Below are 24208 nucleotides of genomic sequence, written 5' to 3'. Positions count from 1 at the left end.
TTTAGAAAAATGCATAAATATTATATAGATGTGATATATTGTTTCTCTTTATGGTCTAATTTCCTCTGTTTGCACTCTTAAATATATAGTTTAAGTTTTGCCGGCTTTTGCACTTTATTTAAATGGAGTAGTGTATAACGTATCTTACTTTTTTCACCCTCCGTTTGGTTTCTGAAATGATTCATTAACTTTGATGGGTGGCTGCAGTGTATGTAGTATTCTACTCTGTGCACATGGGATGGGGGGGAGGGAAGAGATGGAAGGGAAGAAAGAAGGAAACAATTAATTTTGGAGTATTTCTTTTCTCCCCACAGCCTTGCAACACTCCCATGAATTCTAACAATTTATCTGTAGATTCATTAGGATTCTCTAAACGCAAAAATGTAACAAATTTGCTCCTTTTTCTGCATTCCTCATCAGATCCTTCGTTTTGATCGCTTTTTGCATTGGCTAGAACACCCCGTACAGTGTTGAATATAGGGAGAGGTTTTATAGATTTTATAGAAGAGAAATTGCTAAATGGGGGTATGTCTTGCAACAAAAGAAGTTGAATTTGGTAAACATAATGGAAACTATAAGGAAATAATTTCATATATTAATTTCATACTAATGAAGGACTAGAAAGAACTGGTGATTAAGTGGGTTTTAGCTCAAAAGGTAAATATATTTTGCTCTCTCTTCCTTGTCTTAATCCTGTTCTTGCAGAGGAAACAGTTCAACTTTTCACTAACAAGTATATGTTCACTTTGGTTGTTTGAGGTCTCTGTTTTAGACTAAGGGGATTTTCTTATATTCGTAATTTACTGTGAAGTTTATTATTCTTTTTAAAACCATAAATGGAAGCTAAGTTTTATCAAATGTTATTTTTTTTACTGAAAGAAATGTTATTTTTTTCTACTAAAGATCATAAGTTCATTTTTTATCTGTTCATGTGTTAATATGTACATTTACTTATGTGAATTTGTGATATAGAGCAACCTTGCATTTCTGTGATAAATGCAACTTAGATGTGATGTATTAGCCTTTGTAGATACTGTTTTACTCACTTTGTTAATGTTTTGCTTATGATTTTTACATTATGCTAATGAGTGAAATGAACAAGATTTTTTTTCTTTCTCCTCTCCTTATTAAGATTTGGTATCTATTATACATTAGTCCCATAAAAAAGAGTTAGGATGTACTCCCTTTACTATTTTCCAGAAGAGTTTGAGGAAAATTGGAATTATTTTTTTCCTTACTATTTGGTAGACAGTGAATTCAGTATTTTTGATTATTTAAGAAATATTTTCTAAGCCCATATATTTTTATGTTTTTCTAAGACTTTTTCATTTTATCTACTTTTCAAAAAGATATTGGCATAGAATTAATCAAAATATTGCTTTACCCAATCAGGCAAATTGAAATAAAAACCACACTGAGATACCACCTTACACCAGTTAGAATGGCCAAAATTAACAAGGCAAGAAACAACAAATGTTGGAGAGGATGTGGAGAAAGGGGAGCCCTCTTACCCTGTTGATGGGAATGCAAGTTGGTGCAGCCACTTGGAAAACAGTGTGGAGGTTCCTGAAGACATTAAAAATAGAGCTACCATATATACAGTGGAATATTACTCAGCCATCAGAAAGGCTGAATACCCAAATTTTGTATCAACATGGATGGGACTGGAGGAGATTATGCTGAGGGAAAGAAGTCAAGCAGAGAAAGTCAATTATCATATGGTTTCACTTACTTGTGGAGCATAAGAAATAGCATGGAGGACATTAGGAGAAGGAAGGGAAAAATGAAGGGGGAGAAATCAGAGGGGGAGATGAACCATGAGAGACTGGAAACAAACTGAGGGTTTTAGAGGGGAGAGGAGTGGGGAGATGGGTTGGCCTTGTGATGGGTTTTAAAAGGGCACATATTACATGGAACACTGGGTGTTCTACATAAATAATGACTCTTGGAATACTACAAAAAAAAAGAATCTTCTTTTTATTATTCATTGTCAGCAATTTGAAAAATAATGCTTTATCTATAGAATCTGTCCCCTTTTCATTCCTGACACTATTACTGACTTCTTTAACAAATCTCTCCAGAGATCTGTTAATTTTATTGTTTGTTTTCTAAAAACAAACTTGATTGTTGATCCTTTCTTTTTTTAATTTCACTTATTTTGGCTCTTAACTTTCTTCTTCTTCTTATATTTTTTACCTTTACTTTCTTCGAGTTCGTTTTGCTGCTCTTTTTCTTACAAACTGGTTCCCAAAGTAACTGTACCATGTTCCATGCTCACCACATCCTCACCGATTCTTGTTCTTATCTGTATTTTTAGAAAGACTTATTTATTTATTTTAGGAAGAGAGGGTGCTTGAGTGGGGGGAGGGGCAGTGGGACAGGGAGAAAGAAAGGGAGAGAAGCAGATTCCCTGCTGAGCATGGAGCCTGACTTGGGGTTGGATCTCATGACTCTGAGATCATGACCTGAGCAAAATCAAGAGTCAGATGTTTAACTGATGGAGCCACCCAGGTGCCCCTGTATTTATTTTTTATTGTAGCTATGCTAGTAGCTACAAAGTGGTATGATATTCTGGTTTTGATTTGCATTTTCCTGATGACAATTTACATTGAACTTTGTTTTTTTTTCATTGAACCTTTTTCATGTTCTTATTGGTCATTTATATATCATCTCTGGAGAAATACCAATTTAAATTCTTTGCCAAGTTTTAAAAATTGAACTATTTTTCTTTTTATTATTGAGTTGTCAGAATTTTTTAATTATTCTAGAAACTAGTCTCATAGAAGACACCTGATTTACCAATTTTTTTCTCCCGTTCTTTTTTTTTTTTTTTCTGCTTTCTTGATTTGTCCTTTAAAGCACAAAATCTTTAAATTTTGATGAAGTCCCATTCAAGTATTTGTTTTCTGGTTACTTGTATTTTAGTTGTCAAGGAACTCTTGCCTAACCCCAGGTCCCATATATTTACAACTATGTTTTCTTCTAAAATTTTTATAGTTTTGGCTATTACCTAGATCTTGATTCATTTTATGTTAACTTTGTATATGGAGAGAGGTAGGGGTCCAAAATAATCTTTTGTTCCATTAAAGCCATTACAAAAGTCTGCACAGATTTAAAGGGAGGGAACACAGCCTTAGTCTCTCAATGGCAGAGCATCAGCTTCACATTGGAAGAAGGGCATGCAGAATGTGATAAATCTTCAGTGCGGCCATCTTTGTGGAATACAGTTTGTTCTAACTGGGGTCACTGAATAATCTGGGAACTGATTCATGAGTTGCAACTGTAATCAAAATCAAACATATGTTCATTCTTTTGAGGAGAGGGTCTATAGTTTTGACCAGAGCCATAATAGTATCCATTTACTGAAAAGTCAAAAAATGTAAAATTTAAAAGCTTTAAAATCGAAGTGACTGATAATTCTATGTCATCTCTTGGAAGGGTGGGGATTCTATAATAAGGGAATTCAAATATTAATTTATAAGAATAAAGGGCTTCAAGTGGATTTTTAGGACTCAACTGTGTGAAGATAGCTACTAAGCAGAGCAGGTGAGGCCCTTGTTCTCTCCCCTCATAGCACCAAATAGGTACATCAATACCAGTATATGACATTCATATTTCATGGCCCAACTTTCGCCTAATTCACACTCTGACACATTCTACTCTTAAGTCCCTAAACTATCACATATCAAATTTTGAGTTGTTATAAAACAGCCAAGAAATGAATACTGTACTATATATTTTGAGCTATTGCATAGCAGGGCTTCCAGCCAGACATCAGTTCAATTTGAGCAATGTTGCAGGTCCCAGTGAACATCAGGGTTTATTGTGTCATTATTTGAATGTTTTACATTTATTCTATTTTGTCCTTATTAGCTAATAAAATGAGAGGAAAATAGAGAATCAAATATACTGATGCGTAGCTCTCATAAACTTAATGTAAATGAGAGAAAAGAAAACATGGTAGCCTCTCAAAGCTGTAAATCTTTAACTTCAATCAAACTTCAACCCAATAAATGTGTATTCAAATATGAAGGGAAAAGAAACAAATTAGAATACATGAAATAATACAGATGCATCGCAATGGTGTTTTTGTGAAGTCTGGACTCAGTGGGATATAAACATGAAATGGATTTATTTTTTTCTCCCGTCATTGCCTTTAACCACTATCTATTGAATCTCTCTTTCCTGTCCTTTAATAAAGTCTTGGACAGATTCCATAAGTATCGGTCACTTTTGGTTATTAAAAGTCAGCACAGTTTACAGTTTCAATATCAACCTCAGTTTAACTTGCATTTTTCTTCCCTTCCCCTTTGGCATAGGCTTAAACTGGGCCCCTGATAATTTAGGGATCACAAGACAGGGTCTGAAAGAGGTACTTCTCTCCTCATTCTTCAAGATCTAACTCTGCCAGTGTGTTGAAGTGAACAGGAAGTGGGAGAAAATGGACACATGACCAAATCTCTCTACTTCCTGGCTGTGATTGTATTCCTTTTTTTTGGTCATTGCTGCTTCTCTGTTATCTCCTCCTGGCCTCCTATGTTTTAGTTTTCCAAGAGTTCAGTAGATTTGTGATTGATTGATTGATTGATTTTTAAGTAATCTCTCTCGAACTCACGACCCCAAGATCAAAAGTCACATGCTCTTCCAACTGAGCCAGCCAGGTGACCCTGGATTTAGTTACATAGTTCTGTAGTGTGGATGATGAGGAAGTGGTTCTCGACCTGTGTGGTACTGTGCTTTCCTACCACCCAAGAAGGTGTGTGAAGGCATATTGGTTGTTAGGATGACTGAGACAACATTTAGTGTCCAGGGGCCAGGGTATTAAATGTAATACACAAGGAGATCAGAGTCAAGAGCAATGAGTGCAATGCATGAACAGTCCCTGGAGAATAGTGATACCTCAATGCCAATATCCTCCCCTCTTTAAGAAATACTGTTGAAATACTAAAATACTTTTTTATTCAATAGCAAATAACCACTAACCTGACATCTCCCCTGACTCACCCTCTGCCCCACTCGTGGACCTCTGCAGTGGCCAGCTCAGCCCCCAGCCCCATATCCTCCAAGATCTAGTGACTATAGGGATAATGTCTGGCACAGCAGGGTCCCAGAGGGACCCTGATTCTCCACCAGGGCCTGAGTCCATCCTGAATGATGGATGGTGGATGGATGGATGGTTGGATGTATGGTTGGATGATGCCTACACATGAGCCCAGTCATCCTTGCAACAAGTGTTCTTGACTTTGGTTCCTTTGCTTTCCCTTTTCTAGTCCTCTTAAACATTCTGGGAAGCTACAGGAGAGGAAACATTTTTGAGATGGTGGTTGGAGGTACCAGGACAAGACATGCTACCTCTTGATAAGTTTAGTGAGCCCTTGCATAGGTGTCTGGCCATGACCGTTGGCAGATATCTTAAGAAGACAGGGTACTTACTGCCTCTTTGTCCTCAGCTCTAAGCTCCAGGTTGTCTTTCTGGGGTAATAAGAAAAGTCTCACTCAATATCCTATAAGACCATAATAAAAAATCTAGTTTCAATGTGAGAGGTAATTAGGAACTTTTAACAATTTTTAATTAGCTCTCTGGGAATAGTGCCCAGTTTTCACAATTCTACTTTAGTACATATTCCCTTCCCTTCCCCTCCCCCTGGGAATGCATTATGAACAAATACTGGTCACTAAATATAGAGAAAATAGGTCTGATAAGTTCAAATTCATAAAATGTTTGCTTATTAGACTCTGGGGTCTTTGTTACTCTGTGGAATAGTGAAGTGATACCAGACTTGATGTCAATATATTGTTTCAAATTGTGCTTCTGTCACTAATGGCCTAAAGGAGATGGAAGTATCAAGGATGAACCTTAGGCTTTTGACTATGCAAATGTATAGCTTGTGATGTCATTTACTGAGAAGGGGTTGCTAGAGGGGCAGGTTAGAGGAAGAAGATCATGAGTTTAGTTTGGGGCATGCTGAATTTGAAATACCTTTGAGGGTCCCAAGTAGAGATATTCAGGAAACAGATGGAAACCTCTCAGAGTCCAGAAGAAATATCTGAGCTAGAGTTATACCTGTGGGTATTAGCTGTGTATGGATCATAATTGAAGCCAAAGGAGTAGAATGAATGATCTGAGAAGAATGTAGAGTCAAAGATAGGAGGGTCTAGGACTGGGAATGAGGAATTGCAGCATTTAGTGTTTAGGCAGAAGAAAATCAATCAATGCAGGAGCAGCAAGGGATATGAGGAAGCTCCAGGAGATGAGGAAGGCTAGCTTGTTTCTTATTTTTACATACTTTTCTTTAACCACATGTGTTGATACATTATCTGACATCCTTATCTATCTTACTGCCTAAACTTAATACCAACCAGCAAGCTTGTCCTCTGTTTCAGATGGATATTGGTGCACTCACTGCTGTCCTTTTCATCTGCATTTTTCTTACTTGAAAACTCTGTATTTGTTCCTCTGGAATGTCAAAAAGACATTTTCTAAAGCATTTGGTACAATTGGCTTGCTGAGAGAAAAAAAGGATGGTTGCAAATGGCTGAAACTGCATCTTTTACCCTATTCAACAGAAGGCATTGTTGCTATTATTTTCTTATTACTTAAATTCTGCAGTTGTTGTATACTTTCTCAGCAAGATGGTCTAACCTTGAGCACACGCTTGCATTCATTTTATAGGGATGGCAATTTGCATTTTCTTTTATTTAATTTAATGAACTGTGGCACTGTGTAAAGTTAAAGAATGTTAGTATTTATGATCAAAGGAGGAAAGTCGAAAGCACCATCTTCATTTGTCCAGTTTGTTGTAGATTTGTAGATCTGTGTTTGTGTGTGTGTGTGTGTGTGTGTGTGTATTCTCCCTTGACCCTCTTTAAGTAAGAAAGTCATATTATTGCTGGGAGTAACCGATTGGTTTCTTCTCTAAGCTTTCCTCTTCCCCTACCTTCTCCTTCCTCTTCGTCCTTACCATGCAGACACAACCCCCACACATGCACACACACACACACACACACACACACTCACACACACACACGCACACACACACGGCTTTACTTTTTGAAAAAAAAAAAAAGAGTTTTCATGGACTTTGTTTGTTTGGAAAATTAAAATTAACACAAAGGTAAAACTAGAATGCCTAATAAATAGACTATCACTAAACGACAAGTCACTAGTATTGTTTGTGATGAATTATCTTAATTCTATTCCTCAGTAATATTCTATAATTCATAGCAGCCTTTTCTGATTCCATACATGGAATTTGATGGCCATAGAGCCAATTGAACAACTCGTTAACTTTTACTTCTTTTTTATTTTAAGTTCATTGCAACTTAATTTAGCCCTGCAAAAACACATGCTGAAACACTGCCAGAGATTGGCTAGCTAAATACCATGGAGGTTAGCATTGTATAAGCAGTCAGACCCAGAGCAAGACTGTCGGTCAGTTTAAGCCTAAATTTAGCATGTTAATAAGGGTGATAACCTAAAGCCAACAACTGAAAGATTGGTCTGCTCCCCCATAGGGCAAAAAAACGTTCCTGTTCAGAGTATTAGGCAAGAACATGACAGTCAAATTGTAAAATAAAAACTTTGATGAATATTGGCAATATGGTCCTTTACACAAGGACCTAGTCAGTTACTACTTAGTAGGTGAAGATACCGATAATGGTCTTCTCAAACCCAATCAAGTGCATTCTAGGAGAACACATTTTAATTAACCTATACCATAAATTTGTGTTTATGTGGCCTGAGTGGGAATGTGGGAGTGTGGAGGAGGACATTAAGGAAGAAAACAATCCATTACTTTTATCAGGAATATTATATTCTAACTGCAAGAGGGTCAGGGAAGAAGGGTTATTAGGTAGAGCTCTGTGCTTCCAAGCCAACAAACCAACAATAAAACAAAACAAAACTTCAGACAAATCTAAGTTCCATAAGGAAATTATTGATAGTGGATGATTCTAAATATCAAAGGAAGGCAATTTATACCCTTGCTTTCTTCTAAGAGTTCTATAGTTTTACTTTCTTTACTTAGGTCTTTGATCCATTTTGAATTAATTTTTGTATAGCGTATGAAATGGGGTCCAACTTTATTCTTTTGTGTATGGATATATAGTAGTTTCAGTACCATATGTTTAAAAGACTACTCTTTCCCCAGTGAATAATCTTGGCACCCTTGTCAAAAATCTTTAGAGATAGAATGTAAATTACTGGTTGTCAGATGTTGGGGAGAAAGAGTTTGGAGGAATGGGGAGTGGCTGTGAAAGGATGGTTGCACAATTCTGTGAATATAAAAATAGTATGGCTTTAAGAGGTGAATTGTACAGTATGAAAATTATCTCAATAAAGCTGTTAACAATTTTACAAAATATTAATTTGTTAAAAAAAATCAAAGGAAGGAGGGGAGGTCTGTGGGGAGATAGGCTAATTGGGTTAGGGTTAGGAAGGGACTTGTGATGAGCACTGGGTGTTATATCTAAGTGATGAATCACTAAATTCTGTTCTTGAAACCAATACTACACTATATGCTAACTAACTTTAATTTAAATAAAAAAGAAAAAAATCAGAGGGAGACTTGATCAGTCTGGAAGTATAGAACCAAGGCAGTTCCAGGGATGAGCTAGCAAGAAGTAATGGGCAATTTCTTAAGGATCTTGTTTTCAGAGTCAACAGTTTTTTAGTATCAACAGATTTAAAAAAAAAATCTTGTATCATTCAGTACAGAATTCAAATTTTCAGGAGAAAATGTCAGATTGGTCTAGCATGAGCTTTATGCCTACCTAGTGAGAGTAGAGGCAGTGGGTGGGTGCCCTGGTTGTTTGTACTAAACAGACTACATGTAATAATAATAATAATAGTAATAATAATAATAATAATGATGATGATGATAGTGAAACCTAGCATACAGGCTAATTTAGTCTGTCCCAGTCACTATGCTAAGTGCTTTACTTATTTAATCTTTAAAATCACCCTGTTAAGTGACTATTAGTATCATATACCCTTTATATTAGAAATGAGAACAGAGGATCATCAAGGTTAAGAAAATTGCCCAAGGTCACAGCTAGTAAATGAAAGAACTGTGATTCAGACCCTGGCAGTCTTATTCTAAAAGAATAATCACTACGCTTTTAATCACTATGCTACAGAATCTCTCTTTAAAAATGGATTTTTCAAATATTTGTAACTTTTTGCATTCTCTCTCTTATTATCCTGGGGTTAGTGTGTTTACCAAAGGAAAACTGTTATCAGGAGAGACAAGCAACAGTGAGCTGGCAAGAACAACACAAGACCACCAGAGGGAAAAAAATTAATTAGTAATTATTAAGCCCATGCTGTATGCTAGGCATTTTCACATATCATCCATCCTATTATGTTATCAGTGTGCCCTACAGATCCATTCATCACTCTTCTCTATCTGGTACCCCAGGCATCTGCTCTTCAGTCCCTTGGCCTCTGGCTTCTGTTGGGTTCAGTGAATAAGAGATCAGAGCAGGAGAGGAGTGAAAGGGCAGGTGATTTACTCTCCTGGCTTCCTCCCATATGGTCACCAAGAACTGGTGGTCTCCACCAATTACAGCTTTCAGCTCTTCTCAGGTAGCCTTTTCCTACCCTCAATGACAGAAATTTCTTTTGGTTTCTATAACTCCTCCTTCTCTTTGATGCTTCAGGCCTAAGAGTGATAATGGTTACCCACCATTGTTAGAAACCCCTGCTGGTTCCCCTTAACTCTGCCCACACCTTGTACATTATCTGTTTATTAAACCTCTCCAATCACTCCTTTTGAGAGTGAATCATAGAAGGACTCTGAATGATAACACAGGAATTCTGTAAGGTCAATAAAATTATATTGGTTTTGATATTGAAGAATTGGATCTTGACCAAGATTCTAATCAGCAAGTGACAGAGCCAGAGATTGAACCAAATTATGTTTTTAAAACTTTCAAGCATTGGCTCTTCTTTTAGTCAAGGCTGGTTACATAAGCTACAGCCTGTTAGTTATATCCACAGGAAAACTAGAAATCTGACTGAAGAGGGGATGTATTTCAAAATGGATTTAAACTAGCATGACTCATTTCAAAATTCAATCAAATCTCCCTTCAAATGTACTATAGCTATAGCAAAGGGTTTCAGGTGGGGTATGATGGTTAAGAATATGAAATCTGAAGTCACTATCAGACTCTCCATCTGTTATCACTGTGTGACTTTGGATACGTTACTTGGATTCTTTTTGCCTCAGTTTCCTCAATAGTAAAATTAGATTAGTAATGGTGCCAGCTTCATAGAATCATGGAAAGGATAAAACGAGCTAATATATGTAAAGTCTTTAAAATACTGTATGACTCATGGTAAGAGGTCAATAAATGTAGCTATTATTATTATTGGCTTCAGTGTAGCCACTTCTGTTGCTTCAAAACCTATGGAGCTGATTCTCAAGACAAGAATCCTTCTACTTTCTAGAGATCAGAAACAAAATGAGCAGCTTCTTTCCTGGTTTCTTTATTTAACATGTTAAAAGGAAAGTAACCATTATGAGCAACTAGTTATATCAGTTCTTTGGGCCTTTTGGGGTTCTTACTGTGTTAGGTAGGTTAGTGTTTTAGGTAGGTAGAGATGGTTCCATGGTAAAGATAGCTTCACCTGACCTCTGCTTATCTCTGTGAATATAGAGCTTCTCTTTATTTTTTATTTTTTAAGTGGATTCCACACTGGACATAGAGTCCAACACAGGGCCCAAACTCATGGCCCTGAGATGAAGACCTGAGCTGAAATCAAGAGCCAGAAGCTTAACCAACTGAGCCACCTTGGTGCCCAATAGAGCTTTTTTTTTTTTTTAATGATTTTTTAAAAAGATTTTATTTATTTATTTGACAGACAGAGATCACAAGTAGGCAGAGAGAGAGAGAGAGAGAGAGAGAGAAGGAAGCAGGCTACCGCTGAGCAGAGAGCCCAATGTGGGGCTCGATCCCAGGACCCCGGGACCATGACCTGAGCCAAAGCCAGAGGCTTAACCCACTGAGCCACCCAGGCACCCCAGAGCTTCTTTTTACACCATGTATTTGTCTGGTTGTATTTTCTTACCTAGTCCCCCTGGTGACCAGAAGCACTTCAATATTTTTTGCCAGGGGAGAATCCCAATGGCTACACTGGAATCAAACTTTTCCCTTGGTTCAATCAGCACCTGGTTGAGTTGTCACTGGTTTCCGATGACAGAAATTGGAAAAGGTACTAGATAGGGAGTTGTGAAATCTGGGTTCTAACTGAACTGTTTCAATATGTGACCCATGACTTTGGCTAAGTTGGCAACCTTCTTTGACATAAGTATCTCATCTGTCAAAAGAAGAAGTTGGGTCACCTGATGGATAAAGTCTTTTTCTCTTCTGAAATATCATGGCATTACTGAGGGAATCACAGCAGTTTATTAAAGTGGCTGCCTTCTCTTTGCCTCATGTGCGAGCTCAATGGCAAGGCAGAACAAGCACGGGCTGAGGCAACAAATAAAAATGGACGCCTAGAGGTTCCTGGGTGGCTCAGTGGGTTAAGCCTTTGCCTTTGACTCAGGTCATGATCTCAGGGTCCTGGGATTGAGCCCCGCACCAAGCTCTCTGCTCAGCAGGGAGCCTGCTTCCCCCCCTCTCTCTGTCTGCCTCTCTGCCTACTTGAGATCTCTCTGTCAAATAAATAAATAAAATCTTTAAAAAAAGTGGAAGCCTAGTGTAGCTTTAGCACTTACTCCCTATATGAGCATTGAAAAGTTATTTAATATTGAATAACCTCAATTTCCTCATTTTAAAGGTAAGTTATACTTCAAAGCATTGTTATAAGATGATTCATGTCAATTTTCTAGTAAACCATATGATAGCTGTACTAAAAGTCAAGCAACTTACCATTTCATTGAGGAGATTAAGAAAGATCGCATAAGGGAATTACTAGGGCATGGGAATTTGTGATTGTCTTTTCAAACCACAAATCAGGAGATACGATATGAGAAAAGATTTTTTCATATTTGTGTTTATGGGAAAATTCATATGACTACATAAAAATTAGATTCTATTGTGCATTTACAGAATTCTCTGAATTAAAATAATTGAAATTGTATGATATTAAAAGAGAGTACTGTGAAATTTCTGTGCCCATACATGTAAACTAAATGCCATGCATGACATGTACAAATGTGTATACATGACAGGGATTCAGAGATGAATGAGGTCATAAACATTTACCTTGTACTTCATTGATACTGTGGCTCTAACTGACCATTCTGTCAGCTCTGATAACTGCTCCTAGAATGGTTCTACAAGAGTCAATGGCACCACTTACAAAGCTGTTGTGAATCTCTGAAACACAATACAGGATATTCTTTCAAACTCCTTCTGTCTGCTCTAAATCCCATAAAACTTTGTTCCTTTACATCCCAACTCTTTTTAATTTTCTCATTCAGATTCCCTTCTTACTTCTTTTTAAAAAAATTCTTAGGTTTATTTAGGTATAGTTTAGCTACGTGAAATTCAGCTCATTTTAGTGTATATAGTTGGATAAGTCTTGACAAATGGTAATCACAATTGTGATAGAGAATATATCCACCACCAGCGGCACGTCCTCCTCCACTCCCAATTCTATCATGTTCTTTTGAAGTCAATTTCTATCCTTTCTCCTGCTGGACCCTGGCAAGCATGGATCTATTTTCTATCAACTATTGTTTTTTCTTTTCTAGAATTTCATATACGTGAAATAATATGTTATGTAGTCCTTTGTGTTTGGTTTCTTTAACTTAGCATAATGGTTTCAAGATTCATCCATGTTCTTGAGTACATAAGTGTGTATTATTTCAATGTTGAATATTTTCCCATTGAACGAGTATGCCATATTTTGCTAATCCTTTCCCCAGTCGATGGACATCTTGATTGCCTCTAGTTCTCCTTCCTCCTGGGGCAGATGGCTTGTGTTTGGGATGAGAGAAGAGTCTAGGGAGGTAGGTAGAGTTTCTTGCCAATCCCGCAGTGGCAGCTCGTCACCAGCTACATGCCTGCAGTTTAACAAAGCTCTCTGTGCCTCTAGTCTCTCTAGTGCACAGCCAGGGGAGCCCTAGGAAAAGAACTTGCAATGGAGTGCAGATTCCTGTCTTGTTTGGGTCTTTCAAGCATTATAAATTAATCACTAGCCCAAAGTAGACCTTTAAGAATTCATTAAAATTTCAGTTCTTTCTTCTTACCTGCTTTTTATTGGCTACTTCTTCCTGTCGTGCTCTCCTAGAGATAAAAAAGATCTGTGTATCCTGTCTCTTTTTAAAGGGGCTTGTCACTCTGAACTTTGGTTCAGCAGGTTGTTTTGTGACCTCAGAGATCTGAACAAGAATAGCTGTTGTAGATGAGCTGCCTTTTATGGAAGCTGAACTTCTTTGGACTTGGGGTTTTTTAATTTGGTCACTCAGTCTACACTATTTACCTTGGAACAGACCATGCTGCCTTGTAAGTCACTGTTATGGTGACTGTAATGCTGGGCAAAAGGCACTTTACACAAAGGTTAAGCCCTTGAAATACTGCCGGCTCCCTCCCCTAACACAACGTGCCAACTCTGGGAAGGAGGTGAGAAACCTGGAGGAGGTAGGGCTTAAACTGCACCTTGAAAAAAGCAGAAGCTTAACAAGAGGAGATGCTGTGTGAGTACAAATGTATGTTCTTTCCAGCTCTTTTCCCTCTTTATGCCTGAAGTGAGTCAGTTAACATTGATCTAACCATGTGTCAACCTCTTTAGGGAACTTCTATCTGACTGAGCTACTTTTCTCTCCTAAAGATCATGATCCTTCTCCATTCCATGACTTGGCCTTCATCCAGAAGAACTGGCTGTGTAACAATTCCCATGAGGTAACGTGCATGTGTCCAAAAGTAAATGTTGCCAGAGAACTGCCCTTTGGCAAAGCCTCAGCTTATATAAATCATAGATTTGTAACCTGCCAAATGTTAGCCTGCTTCAGCAATGAGCTTGAAAAGATGGTGTTCCAATACAATTTCCAGTCTCTGATTTCTACTAACATAAGAACCTTTTCCACCTTAAGTAATTCCTTTTCCTCTCCCAACTGACCTGATGACTGATGATTCTATAGTTATAAAGTCTGTTCTGTTGCCTTCTATTAATACAGAGATATGTCTACAAGAACTGACTCTAAGGCCTTATCAAATGATAATAGCTCACTGTGAATGAGTATATTTTGACCCTTCCTGAAATTCAGGTGAGAGAAGAGGTACAGGAGAGAACATGTGCTTACTGGTATTCTATTTGGGTGAAGTATGGGCAGGTATCATGGACACAGAATAAGGAAAAAAGAATAGAAACTAGAAGCTAAAGTCATTGAAGATGATCTTCTTAAGTTTGATCATACGCCCAACAAAGTTGGCAGTGAATTACTCTGAGGAAGAAATGTCCTAAGTAGACAAATATCTTAACAAGGGAAATAATGATCCACTCTTTACCTTTTTGAGGGTCAAAAGGTTCCTATTTACCCCCACTGGTTAAAAATAACTCAAGAATAGAACTGCATGTGGGACACTGCTCAGATAGATGCATTCTGCTCTCCACTGCTCTTCCCATCTAAGAAGTGAGAGCACTGTTTGATTAAGGACGCTTCCATATTTATTTTCATGTTTTTAACTTGTGGCGATAATATTTCATGGTGATGTAAAAGTTATTACTGTGAATAAATAAGATGAAACAGACATTTTAGGCTGTTTTCCTGGCTTTGTGTGAGACAGAAAACCATGTATCAGAGGCATTGATTTGGCGTGTCAGTGCCTTTCTTTCATTGATTGTTGATCTTATTCCAAGCAAAATTCATTTTAAAAAATTGAAGCAGTAGTCTTGGAAATGAAATGACAGTGATTTGTAATCCTTTATGAAGAAGATGGAGTTAATTTTCAGACCTGGTGTCTCATGCCTATTTTGGCACAGGCTGCAAGGCACTGTGAAGAAAAACTCCTAGCCTGGGTAAGGAAACATCTCATATCTTTTTGCATCCAACCTCCTGCCAACAGTAAGAAATACACTGATGTGATAGAGATACAATCCTGCACTTTTTATAATAATTTTTAATTATGAAGTCTTGGTAAACAGGTGGCAATCTGGATACCAAAAACATACAAAATATGTATTTCCAGACCCAGCTTGAGGGGGTGGGGTCAAAAGAGGGACGGAAAGAGGAAGGGAGAGGAGGAGGAAGAGAAGAAGAAAAGAGAGACATATCCTATTGACTCTCTTTACTCACATGATTGATATGGGGAATTTATTTGGTGCAAAGTTTACTATAAAATCAATATTGAATCTTCCAATTTTGGAGAGCCATCTGTCAAAAGCTTTGCTTGGGATATTACAGACTTTATCCCACTTACTCTTCAAAACAACTAAATGAATTAGTCACTGTTATACTCACATGTTAAATAAGTTATCCAAAGTACAAATAGGTAAGTGAATGAACCATGATTTGAAAATTTGATCAGATCAAATCTTGATCTGATTTCAAGGCACTAATCTAGATACTGCTGTGAAAGGTTTTTTACACATATAATTAAAGCCCTCAATAAAGCGACCTTAAAAAATAGGATGATTAAGGGCCCCTGGGTGGCTCACTGGGTTGGGGCCTCTGCCTTCAGTTCGGGTACTGGTCCCAGGGTCCTGGGATGGAGTCCCGCATCGGGCTCTCTGCTCGGCAAGGAGCCCGCTTCCCTCTCTCTCTCTGCCTGCCTCTCTGCCTGCTTGTGATCTCTCTCTCTCTGTCAAATAAATAAATAATCTTTTAAAAAATATGAAGATTAAGTGGGCGAGCCCCTTAAAAGCAGTGAGTTTCTCTGGCTTGTAACAGAAGTGCAGAGAGATTTGAAGCTTAGTGCTCACAGTGATGCTGTGGTAGGGCCTGGGGGAAGGCCTGAAGACAGGAACTGCCAGAAACCTCTGGGAGATTTAAAATAAACCCCCAGCTAACAACCAGGAAATGGGGCCTTGGGTCTTAAAACTGTAACAAACTGATGTAAAATAAACCACATCTGAGCAGAAGTTTCAATGTAATTGTATGGTTCAGATACAGCTAATGGTTCATGCTCTTCCCCTTCGGCACAAAAATGGGAATGCCTGACACAGGGGCTGCTCTTTTAGTCAGGATCTCAGAATCGGACAATACATGGAACTGAGTCAAGCAGAAGTAAGAAAATGAAGCAGAGTCACAGCAGCCATAGCTGCCCTGTAACCACCAACATCAAATGCAACTCAAAAATTGCGCATTTTTTGTAAGCTACTGAGTTTGGGGGGCTGTTATGCAGCAAAGCTGAGGACCTGTACAATATACAGTATTTTTTATCCTGATTTTTAAATTTAATATTTTGTGATATATTAGTTATCTACTGCCAAATGACAATATCACCACAAACTTCGTGGTTAACTTAAGACAACACATAGTTATCAGTTTCTGTGGATCAGGAATTTGGTCACAACTTAACTGGATCCTCTGTTTCAGAGTCTTGTAAAGTTGCAGTCAAGATGTTGGCCAGCCTGTGGGTTCATCTTAGGCTCATGTGGGGAAGAATGCGCCTTCCGGCTGAAGTGGCCATTGGTAGCATCCCCCTCCTTGCCGGCTGCTACGCTGAGGGTCAGAATTTCTCCCTGGCCATCTGTTGGAACATCTTTCACTTCCTTGCCATGTGGTTCTCTCCATAGGGAAATCTCAAAATATGCCAGCTTGCTTCTTCAGAACCAGGAAGGGAGAGAGTGTCTCGCAGTAAGTCTGATGCTACAAACTGTAACACTATCAAAGAAGTGATATCCCCTCACCTATGCTGTATTATTGGATAGACGAAAATCAAAGGTTCTGCCCATACTCAAGGGGAGGGGTTTATACAAAGGTGTTAACCTCAGGAGATAGAAATCAAGGAGACAGAACTTCTTATGTTACTAAATGTTCTTCAAAAATATAATTTTTAATGTTTGCCCAATATGTCATAGAAATAGATAATAATTTAATTCATCACGATGTAATAAATGTTCCATCATGTCCAAACTGGCTTTTAAGGCTTCTTTCATTAAATACTAAATTCTTTTATATACAAAGGCATATTTCAAGAATGCTTATTTTTCTATTATTCTGTTGCTGATTCTCAAGCCAAAGCCACTAATTTTAATTATTCTACCTTTAGGATATGTCTTAAAATATATTAAAATTTGCCTTTAACTTAAGGGTTGGGTGATACAGTTATATATTTTGTTTTCCACAATCAATAAACCCATGGAATATCTTCTTTAGAGCACCATCAGGGGAGGGGCAGAGGGAGAGAGAGAGAAGCAGACTCTCTGCCGAGCAGGGCGCCTGATGTGGGACTCAATCCCAGGACCTGAGCTAAAGGCACATGCTTAACCTAGTGAGCCACCCAGGGGTCCTATCCATGCAATATCTTATCCTACTGATCTTAATACATAGCTCTATCTGAAATTATTCAAGAAAAATCAGTAAAGTGATTCTAGGTAGATATTTTGGGTAATCATCTCAAAGCATATTTACAATTTAATTTTTATGAACCATACTGACATTTTATTAAGTGGAATCACACACGAGTTCTCTAGAGACAGTCTATATAATTGGGGAAAAAAGAGATAGTTCAGAGCAAAAGTTCTTTCAATATTTTGTCCACTGGTGAGCATCTTAACTCTATTTAGGTATTCATGAAATAAGTGAAGCAGAGATAAACATATGCAGGAATGGTAAATATGAGGAAGCCAGGAAGCAGTTATGTAGTAAGCACTGGTATGCAAATTGTTTATGCTCATTTTCATTACATATGCATAAATAGATATACCTACATTTAGTTTTAATGATATTATTTGGGTATCTTTAAAATACATAAGATTATATACATTTTGAAAATCTAGAAGCAAGAAAGGACAGAGAAGTCTTTTGTCTATTTCTAGATTGGCCCACCCGGTTATCTACTAGCTAATGAGCAAATGTACCATATAACTCAATCCTTCCCTTATGCTAACATATTCAAAAGAATATGCAAATTATGTAACAATAGTAAAGTCATCACAGTTCTCAGGGAAAATAATTTCCATTTCCACCAGGAGGTTTACATAGATAAATGAGCATAATAAATAGAAGTGAGGTCCTTGATGCTTGACCAACTCCTGCCACTTCTAATGCCTTCTCAGTCATAAATTCACAAATTGGAGTGATAAATAGTTTCAAATAGTTTCTTATTATTTGGATGACTTACATTTCACTGTTTATCTAGGGAAAGGTGAATGTCCATACATTTCTACTTCATGCCCTCATTGAACTTCCCTGAACTCTTCTTGTGTACTCAGATTTGGAAACCAAAATATACTTTTCACTTCTGTACAAAAGCAGAATTTGCATAATCTGTGTTCTCTCTACCCTGTGGAAAAGTCTATAAAAAAGACCGTGATGGTAATTAAAGAGGATTTCTGTGGATTCCTTCCGCATAGGTACTGATGACCTGAATCAGCCAGAGAGGTAGGCCTCAGAGAACGCCGTGATGGGAACTCTCTGAACTGACAAGAGTTAGGACATTTCTACTGCTTGGCAGCCGGACTGAAGAGTGCTCCTCCTCGAGGGATACTGTACATTTATTTTCAAATATAGAGTTTGCATGGAGGAAGAACCTGATAAAAATAGAGAGATTAACATTTGTTGAAAAAATGATATGCCAGGAGCTATGTTAATCACTAAATAGTGTTTCATTTAATTATCACAGCAACACGATGAGCTAGGCACTATGATAATTAGAATGCCCATTCAATTTATTTTTCATATGAGAACATGTTGGAGAATAAAATGACGGCTATTAATAATTAAACTCAGACAACAAGCATAACATGGAACCTTTCTAGGAAAACTGTAAATATGGTCACTCTTTCATAATCCCTATACTACAAATAAGGAAACTGAAATTCAGAAAGATTAAGTAATATCCCCAATCTCCATGGCTAGATGATGGCAAATCTAGGAGTCCTATGTTCTTGAACTTGACATTCAAGGAGTAAGCAGTTAATTAAGAAGCAGTAATTCCGGAGGCTTTTGCTACAAAATGACAGATTAATAACATTTCTACTTTATTTCCTTCAATAAAACCCTCCAAAAAATAGTAAAAAAGAGTAAAGGACAAAAGAAAAAACTCCATCTTTAATGAAACTAAGAAATGGTCATAATCTCAAACCACAACATACATAGAATTTCTGTCAGAAAAGTAGTGCTCATCAATCCTGTTTGCAAAAATGTACTTAACACAGAAATCTAGAACCCAAACAGTAAGTTAAATAAAGAGGAAAAAAACGGAGAGGCCATGGTATGAAAAGAGTTGGGATCAAATATTGATTCCATTAATATTTGGAATTTAAAATGAAAAATGGTAGGAATTATGGAACAGAAGGCAAATGTCATGAACACTGACAATGTAAAAATTGTAATAGAGGTGTGAGTGAGTAGGAGAATGGGAGGAAGTTTAAGAATGTCTTCGTAAGGGGCGCCTGGGTGGCTCGGTAAGCCTCTGCCTCGGCTCAGGTCATGATCTCAGGGTCCCAGGATAGAGCCCCGCATGGGGCTCTCTGCTCAGCAGGGAGCCTGCTTCCCCCTCTCTCTCTGCCTGCCTCTCTGTCTACTTGTGATCTCTCTCTCTCTCTCTGTCAAATAAATAAATGAAATATTAAAAAAAAAAGAATTCTCCATGGAGAATGTCTCTCCATGGAGAGATACCAAGTCCATGAGTGGATGTCTACTCATATTATTAATTTTAGAAAGTTAAAGAGAAGCATAAAAACAAAGAATATAAACCTTCCACATTACCAAAAGGGGAAAAAATACAAACTGAATTAAACCTAGAATTTCATAACCTTAAAGAGTATAAACAATACTTCCAGAGCACCAGATAGTAATAATGTGAATAGATGGAAAGAAAAATTGCCTGATGATGAGTAAGGCAAAGCTAAGACCAGCATGGTAACATAGATTTCTAGATGTACTAGCCACCACAACTAGTCAAATGAAAGAAATGAAAAAGAAGTGACAAAATTATCCACGTTTGCTAATAATATGGTTATTCATCTGGAAAACCCAAGAAGATAAATTGAAACCCTATTAGAAACAATAAGAGAATTCAGTGAGGTTCTGATTACAAAATCAATAAAATCAATTGCTTTCCTGTATAGAAAGGTAACGAGGTATAAAATAAAACAAAAGGAAAATCTCAGTCATTTGTAGCTCTATGACCTAAAACATTTAGGCATATTATTCAGCCTTATAAAAGAAAGAGATCCCAATATTTGCAGCTACATAAATGAACCTACAGGCTATTATGCTAAGTGAAAGTAGCCACACACATACAGGAAAAAACCGCATGATCTCACTTATATCTGGAATCTTCAAAAGTCAAATACATTGAAGCAGAGTAGAACAGTGGTTATCCAGGGTGGAGAGGTGGGGGAAATTAGGTAGATACTGGTCCAAGGGTACAGAGTTGCAGTTATATAGGATGAGTTAGTCTAGAGATTGGATGCGCAGCATGGTGACTATGGTTAATACTGTATTACATACTGGAAATTTGCTAAAGGAGTAGATTTGTGGTACTCTCATACACAAAATACGGTAACTACGTGAGGAGACGATACGTTAATTAGCTTGGCTATAATAATCATTTCACTGTGTGTGCATATATATATGCATATATTTATCAAGTCATCAGTGTTGTACACCTTAAATATATATTTTATTGAAAATAAAATTTAGGGGCACCTGGGTGGCTCAGTTAGTTAAGCATCTGCCTTAGCTCAGGTCATGATTGCGGGGTCCTGGGATCAAGCCCCAGGTTGGGCTCCTCGCTAAGCAGGAAGCCTGTTTCTCCCTCTCCCTCTGCCTGCCACTCCCCCTGCTTGTACTTTCTCCATCTCTGTCAAATAAAATCTTAAAAAAAGAAAATTTTAAAAAATATAGGCATAAATATCATAAGAAATGCCCAGCACTTATATTAACTTGAAACTATAAAAGTTTACTGAGGTTCTTAAAATTAACTTTTTTTAAAAAAAAAGTTTATTTATTAATTTGAGAGAGAGAGAGAGAGAGTGAGAGAGAACATGAGAGGGGAGAAGGTCAGAGGGAGAAGGAGATTCCCCCTGGAGCTGGAAGCCTGATCTGGGACTCGATCCTGGGACTCGATCCTGGGACTCGATCCTGGGACTCAATCCTGGGACTCCAGAATCATGACCTGAGCTGAAGGCAGTCGCTTAACCAATTGAGCCACCCAGGCGCCCTTAAAATTAGCTTTAAACAAGTACAAACATACATCAAATTGTTGGGTAGGGAGCTTCAACATTCAAAATTATTGATGCTGTTTAAATTAATATGTTATAGGCAATTCTAGCAAAAACTAACATAATTTTAGATACAACTTGACAAAATGATTCTAAAGTTCATCTGGATAAGAAGATAATTAGAACGGCAAGGAATCCTCTGAAAAAGAAGAGAAAAGAAGGGGCGCCAGGGTTACTATGCAACATGGTATAAAGCAACAATAATCATAACTGATTCTGGGACATGAACTGACTGATGAACAGAGGAGAGAGTCCAGCTAGATCCAAACACTTCTGGAATTTAGCGGGTGGTAAAGTAGCATCTTTAATAGCAGAGACAATAGATTATTCAATGTATATGCAATGAAGTATTATTCCACCAGCAAAATGAAAGAAATCTTGCCATCTGTGACAACATAGATGAATCTAGAGGACATTATGCTAAGTGAAATAAGCTAGGCAGAGAGAGACAAATATTGTATGATCTCACTTATATGTGGAATCTAAAAAAAAAAAAAAAAAAGTTGACCTCATAGAAATAGAGAGGAGATTGGTAGTCGTCAGATGCTAGGGGGTGAGGGAAATGAGATGTTGGTCAAAGGGTACAAACTTCCAGTTATAAGAGGAATAAGTTTTAGGGATGTAATGTACAGCACAGTGACTAGAGTTAACAATACTGTATTGTGTACTTGAAAGTGGCTAAGAGGAAATCTTAAATATTCTCACCACAACAAAAAATTATACAAGATGATTATAATATGAGATGTAATTCAATGACTAATCATATGAGAGATGAAGGATGTGTTAACTAACTATACTGTGTGAACCATTTCACAATATATTTGTGCATCAAATCATGGCATTCTACATCTCACACCTATGCAGTGTCAAATGTCAATTACATCTCAGTATCGGGAAAAAATAAATGATATTGGGGCACCAGGTTAGCTGTCTTTGTACATAGTTGTAAATTTTATTTCCTACTTCCCTCCTTACTCTGAGGTGTATAGCAGATAGATCAAATATCTAAATGGAAAAAAGCAAAAATAGACCAGATGGAAACATAGGAAAATCTATGTGTACACTTGGAGACAAGACCTTTCCCACATGAAAAAAAAAAAATCTGTAAGTGAAAAAAGAAAAGAATGGTAATTTGATTATTTCAGTCTTAAAAATTTCTACGTGACAAAGATATTACAATAGTCTAAAGAAAATGGCATATTTGGAAAAAAAATATTTTATTTTATTTTATTTATTTGAGAGAGAGCCAAACATGAGTGGGGGGAGGGGCAAAGGGAGAGGGAGAAGCTTACTGCCCGCTGAGCTCAAAGCTGGGGTCATGACCTGAGCCAAACGCTTAAGTGACTGGGCCATCCAGGTGCCCAGGAAAGAAAGATGTCTAACATCCAGGCCAGATAAAGACACCGATTTTCTTAATCTTTGAAATAGCTCATATACATGAGTAAATAAGAAAGAGATAATCAACCTGATAATAATAACCAAAAGGAGGGAATGAAACAGATCACATAAAGAGAAATGTTAACAAATGTATGTGGTCACCGATAATTTAAGCAATACCAAATATTGTTTTTAAACTATCAGATTGGACAAGATAAAAAGTAGTTTTGAGAGGATACAATAGGAAAGGGCTCACCCTTGAGAAGCAAGCACTCATACGCTGTTAACAGAGATGCAAATTGAGTATTTTGGAGGACAAATTGGCATTTTTAGAATTGTAAGTGTACATAACTTTTGACTCAGTGATTTGTCCTTTAGGCATTACTATACAGATAAATTTGCACATGTGATCAACTACATATATAAAACTATGTCTGTTGCAACATCCTTGCTAGAAGGGAAAATATGTCAAAATTTTCAATGTCTTATCACTTATATCGGTAACAAAATATTACATAGCTATTTATAATATTCAGGAAACATATAAGAAAGATGCCTAACATATACTGTGAAGTGAAAGAGAAAAGTTGCAGAAGAGTTGAACTTCCTATCTGTATACATTATTTCTGGACAATTTCCACAAAAAAACTTAGTGGTTATTTCTGGTACTAGGATTAGCATTTCTGCTGGGGAGAAGGAAGTAGACTACTTATGCTATTTTATACATCTTAAGGCAATTTGATTATTTTTCCATCACCATTTCTTTTATAACAAAAGTAGCTTGTATTTTATTAAGTATCTATTGAAGTTCCATTAGTTACAAATCTTATTTGTAGACATTATTGACTGTTCTAAGGATGCTTCTGTAGCCAGAGCCTTCATGAAGTAGAAATTCCAATAATATTCAGTGAGAACCTACTCTAGGCTGTTGGTATATACTGAGGAAATATAAAATTGCTCATGGGAAAAAAGAAAACTAGAATTAGGTTTTTTCCTGAACATGTAACTCTATTTTGATCATTTGGGTTACCCTTTGGTAATCCCACTGTTTAAAAAAACAAGAACAAAAAAGACAGAGTCCAGCCTTGAGAATTCCCTGAGCAGATAAAACCAGTTTGCTCGTACACACAAATCTTAATTCAACTTCTTCTGTAAGACTGAGTTGAACCGGGTCATTTCTTGCTTATGCCTCTGGAAATCATAAGCAAAACTTAAACTGTTTCTCAAGGTTAATGTGAGATAACCACTGACTAATTCCCTATCAAAATTCTAATTTAATTTTCTAATATTATAAATTTAATTATAAATTAATTTTCTAATATTATAACCAATCACTGTGAAGAATAAACAGTCACCGCCTTCTCACTATATAAACTGCTTTATAACAATGCACCCCTGAGTGTTATTCCATGTTTTGGCTTGAGTGCTCCTGGTTGGGAAACTGTCTTTTCGGTTTGTACACAAGAAACTTTTACTAAGTAC

This window comes from Mustela putorius, unplaced genomic scaffold, assembly GCF_011764305.1.
Source record: "Mustela putorius furo isolate JIRA1106 unplaced genomic scaffold, ASM1176430v1.1 tig00003899_pilon_pilon_pilon, whole genome shotgun sequence".
Classification (NCBI taxonomy): Eukaryota; Metazoa; Chordata; class Mammalia; order Carnivora; family Mustelidae; genus Mustela; species Mustela putorius.
This window is presented reverse-complemented; position numbering follows the sequence as displayed.